Here is a 5,934-nt window from a genome sequence, read left to right on the forward strand (position 1 = left end):
TCCTGATTCCCTTTCATTCTTTTTATGGTTTCCTTTAGCTCATTGAGGATATTTAAGACAGTAGAGTTAATGCCTTTGACTAGTAAGTCCAGTGTCTGGGATTCCTCAGGAACAGTTTCTGTCAAATTTTTTTGTCCTGTGAATGAGCTATACTTTCCTGTTTCTTTGTACACTTTACAACTTTTTTTTGAGAACTGGACGTTTTGAGTATTATGATGTGGTAACTCTGGAAATCAGTCTCTCCTCTTCAGCGAGTGCTGATTTTTGCTTGTTGAGGGCTGCAACCACCTGCTTATTTAGTGACTGTTCCAAACTATTTTTGCAAAGTGTGTATTTCCAGTTAGTTGTGTGTGGTCATGGAAGTCTCTGTTCCATAATCTACGCAGTCAGCTAGTGACCTGGCAAAGATTTCTTAAGTATTTGGCTCCAAAATGGCGGGGGGGAAAAAAGGTGGCTTGTCACTTTAAATCTTCTAATAGAAGTCACCAGGTGAAGCCACTGCAGCCCAAGAAGACTGGATCCAAGGCAAACAATTGCCATGGTCCCTCAGGTAACTGCCAACACAGCCAAAAGGTGCAATCCAAAAAGTTTTGAAGCCCAAGGTCCTTAATGCCTGCCCTGGTACCAGTCACCTGCTCCAAGAATGTGGACTATTATCCCAATAGGCATAGGAGTGCTAAGAAATCAGAGATGGTAGCTGATGTGCACATATGCTCTCTCACCAAAGACTGGCAGCTCTCCCTTCATCAAGCACTGCCCTGGTCATTATACATGTCCATCCAGATTCCAGAGTTGTGAAATAGTTGATTCTGATAAATTTTTCCAATTTAATGGTTGTTTTGGTGGAAGGACTGACCTCTACAGCTTCCTAGTCTGCCATTTTGCATGACATTATTTCTCTTTCATCTATTTTGAGTTAATTTTTGTATATAGTTCACATGCTTGTATTTTATAAATCCAAGATGATTTGAGTAAAGATTCTTCCAGCAAGTTTTCCTGTTCCTTTATAACCAGCATAGGAATTCTCAAGCTGTAGAACTATATTAATATAGCAGGGTAGAGACAGAAATTGAGTTTATAATTGAGCAAAAAGCCAGAATACTAATGCACTATAACACACGGATCAGAGATGGTGTTAGTGCTAATAGACAAGTCTCAGAAACCAAGCTTGGGGATAGGAAATTTTCCCCCTGAGTTCTAGACTCACATATTTTATTGCCTGCATCAACATCTAGTTAGGAACGAATTTAGAGGAATCATATTTCTCAATTTCAAAATTTACCACAAGCTACAGTAACCTAGGACAGTACGGTACTGGCCTAAGGATAAAGAAGACTGAATTGTACATAAAATTGAAAGTCCAGAAATAAACTCATACATCTATGATCAACTGAATTTTGACAAGGGTGCCAAGACAACTCAATGGGGGAGAGAATAATATTTTCAACAAAGGTTCTGGGACAATTAGGTGTCTCTATGTGAAAGAACGAAGTTGAACTCCTACCTGACACCATATACAAAAATTAATTCAAAAAGGATCATAGACCTAAATGTAAGGGCTAAAACTAGAAAATCCTTGAAAGAAAATGTAAATCTTTGTGACCTTGGATTAGGTAATGGTTTCTTAGATATGACGTCAAAAACAAACAACAAAAGAAAAAAATACACACCTTGGTCTTCATCAAAATGAAAAACTTCTGTTTCAAAGGATATTGTATTAGCTTGCGAGGGCAGCTGTAAGTAACAAAGTACCACAAACTGTGTGGCTCAAACAACAGAAAATTATTGTCTCACAGTTCTGAAGGGTAGACGTCTGAAATCAAGGTGTCAGCTGAGTTGATTCCATCTGAAGTCCATGAGGAAAGACCCTGTTCCAGGCTTCCTTCCTTAGCTTGTGGAAGGAAGTCTTCTCCCTATGTGTCTTTACATCATCTTCCCTCTATGCACGTCTGTCTGTGCTCAAATTTCCCCATTTTATAGGGACACAAGACATATTGGAGGAGAGCCCACACTAATGACCTCATTTTAACTTTATTACTTCTGTAAAGACCCTATCTACAAATAAGATCACATTCTGAGATACTGGGAGTTAGGACTCCAATATATCAGGGGACACAATTCAACCCATAACACACATCATCATGAAATGAAAAAGCAACCCCCAAAATGGAGAAATTCATTGCAAATCACATTTCTGATAAGGGTCTCGTATCCAAAATATATAAATAACTCTCATAACTCAATAATAAAAAGACAAATAACCCAATAAAACATGGGTAAAGGATTTAAATAGACATTTCTCCAAAGAAGATATACAAATGACTAATAAGCATGTGATAAGATGCTCAACATCATTAGTCATCAGAAAAATGCAAATCAAAACCACAAGATGCCCCTTCTCATCCGCTAGATTGGCTTAAGTAAAAAAGACAGACATTAACAAGTGTTAGTGAGGACGTGGAAAAATTGGAATCATCATTCACTGCTGGTGGGAAGGTAAAATGGTGCAACCATTTTGGAAAACAGTTTGGCAATTCCTCAAAAAGTTAAACATAGAGTTACCATATGACCCAGCAATTTCACTCCTAGATATATACCAAGAAGAATAAAAATTTGTTCACACAAAAAACTTGTACATGAATGCTCATACTGGCATTATTCATAATAGCAAAAAAGTGGAAACAACTCAAATGTTCACCAACAGATGAATGGATAAACAAAATGAAGTCTATCCATGTAATGGAATATTATTCAGCCATAAAAAGGAAGGAAGCACTGATACATGCTACAACATAAATAAACCTTGAAAACATCATGCTAACTGGAAGAAGACAGCATCACAAAAGACATATTAAGTGATTCCATTTATATGAAATGTCCAGCATAGGCATATCCATACAGACTGAAAGTAGATTAGTGATTACCAGGGGTAGGAGGAAGGAGGAATTACTGTTAATGGCTATGGGTTTTCTTTTTGGAGTGATGAAAATGTAAAAAAACAAAAACAAAAAAACTAGTAGTGATGATTGCATAACTCTGACTGCATTAAAAACCACAGAATTATACACTGTAAAAGCATAAATTCTGTCTCAAGCTGCTATAGAAACATCTAAATTGGATATCTAAAGTCATCTCAAACTCAATGTGTTCAACACCAGATTCTTTTTCTTCAGTATCAAATCTTGACCTCTTCCTGTGCTCTCTAGAGCTTCGTGAGTAGACCACAATCCATCTACTTACATAAAATAGAAACTCCTGGGTCCTGCTTGGCACCTTGTCTCTCCCTCCCCACAATATTTAGTCCATCCCTGAATCTTATCAATTTTACTTCCAAAATATCTTTTTTCTTTTTTTTTTGGAGGAAGGCCCACCGCCAATCCTCCTCTCCTTTTGCCGAGGAAGACCAGCCCTGAGCCAACATCTGTGCCCATCTCCCTCCACCTCACATGTGGGACGCCTACCACAGCACGACCTGCCAAGTGGTGCCATGTCCACACCCGGGATCTGAACTGGCGAACCCTGGGCTGCTGAAGCGGAATGTGCGCATCCAACCGCCGCGCCACCCGGCCGGTCCCCCAAATATCTCCTTAATTTTTCCACTTGTCCATTATCTTTTTTGGTACATCCCAAAGCCACCATCATCTCCTGTTAACAAAGCTTCTTATCTGCCCTCCTTATCTTTACACTCTTGCCCCTCTTCAACTTGCCGTCCATGAGCAGCTGGCAGTGCTGGATAGCTCAATCCACAGACCAGGCACAACCTAACTACATCAGCAAAGCAGGGCACCAAAAAATTGAGGCAAATTTTTTTGGGAATTTAGGTATTTTGTACCAGTTAGGACACAAAATTTCTGTAAGTAACAGAAAACCCAGCTCACACCTGCTGAGATAATTAGAAAATGTATTATCTCACCTAACAAGTCCAGCGTTAGATAGGCTCCAAGGTTAAGCTCAACCACGTCTTAAAGCACCTATTTTTTTCTATCTTTCCATTCTGCTGCATCCCCTCATGGTGGTAAGGTGGCTGCCAGCAGCAAATAGGCAGTATGTTCCTCTATTCTCATCCAGTGGGAGAAGGACAACCTCCTCCCCCAACGATAAGTTCTTCCTGTAGCTTGTATTAGGCAAATTTAAGTTATAGGCACACCTGTGGACCAGGGAAAGGGAGAACACTCGCTGGCATGGACTGATCAAAGTTCACCTGTGGACTGAGTGGACAGCTGAACAAAATTTGAGGATGTGCTGAGACAGAGGAAGAGGTGGTGCATGCCTGCCCCTGATCTAACATGACTCTTCTTTTACGCAAAGCTTGACATATAGGGAAGGGGCCTCACATACTGCAGAAAGAGGAGTGTAACTTCAGCAAAATGTCATTTACTCGAGTCTTCCCCCTCCATATTTCAATACTCAAAACTCAGCTGCACTTGGTTTTCTGTCACCTGACACAAGCAAAATTTAATAATTTATCTATAACTCGGTAAAGAGCTTTCTAATTTTTCTGATTGCATTATGACAATGTTAAAATGTAAAGACTAATGTATGGGATCAGGTGCGGGCCATTCTTTTTCCAGTTAAAAAATATATTGAGCATGATGGCAGAGGTTCCCTAGCTACGGGGGTAAACACAAAGTCACAGCCTTCCTTTTTGGGCTCTAAGCATTTAAGCCATATATATCACACATCTACAATTGTGCCAGCCAGCCTTAAGTAAAAAGGAAACATATTTTAGGCATAGTTACAGGATAAGTTGAAAGACCTGAAACCATTCTTTCAGCTGGTCGGCTTAGAGACATTATAGGTAATTAAGTTACAAAAATCTGCTATATTAAAAATCAAGCACATCTAACTCAGAGATAAGGGACTCTGTGTAATCTTTCTAAAAATGAGGTTATTTATTTGAAAGTGTATGTAAGTCACTAGCAAGCACTGAGGGCCGGGTAATGCATTTCCCTGTATCTGTGTACGGTTGGCAGCTCCTGGCATTATACCGTGGAAGCTCTCTTCCCCTATGTAGTCAGTATCTGTGGTTAGTTAGTTAAAGAGAAAAGCCAGTTAACATAGGGCATCACAAAACTATAATAAATATCCTCAAAACTTTATTTTTAATTTAAAACATATACAAGTCCATCCATCCATCATTTCTTCGATTATCAGTCTAAGGCCTTTTCTTTGAGTGGGGTCTGCTGACGTTACTGGCTCCACATAAGACACCCATTAACACAGCAAGTAGCATTGTCAGTTATTTTCAGTGCAGTGAGGACTCAAGACACTTGTGGAGCAAACTGAGGGCAGAATTCTTCTAGATTTTGACAACCCTGTCCTCCGCCCAAACTTTCACATTTGTTTTGCCTACACCTAATTCCACAGCATTTTTTTTCCTTGATAAAGACCTGTCTTTATCAGGTCTTTCCCAAGCATTCAACTTATTTTCATAGGGATTACAACTCTCTCCACACTCATATTTGTTTGATTTTGGCAATACTGAATTAAATTATGTAATTATGAAACACAATTTGCATAAACAAGTTTGGGAACAAATTACTGACGTTTGGAAAGCGTACAGCTCCGTTAGAGAAGTGAACAGCCCAGCAGGGACTAGCCTATTGAGTAGTTGTAAAAACTGGGTTGGCCTTGAGCATCAGGCATATTTTCCACAGAACAGAGACTGGTTCAAAGGTCTGAAGCATAGGAGAGCTGAATTGGTTTAAGAAACGAAAAATCTAAATTCAGAGACTTAGCACTCGAACTCACAGGGAGTTAGCGCCGAATCCTCTTGAGAGGAATGCTGAGAAACATCTGACCAAAACTTTCTGTGCTAGGCCTCTAGTGGGACCCACGGTGCTTCCCTTGGGAGGGTGCAGCGCCTGAGTCCCCTTTCAGCTGTTTAGTGTCACTGAGTCTACCCCTGGTGAATGCTCTAAAATATTAAAATGC

Source organism: Equus przewalskii, chromosome 28, assembly GCF_037783145.1.
Source record: "Equus przewalskii isolate Varuska chromosome 28, EquPr2, whole genome shotgun sequence".
NCBI lineage: Eukaryota > Metazoa > Chordata > Mammalia > Perissodactyla > Equidae > Equus > Equus przewalskii.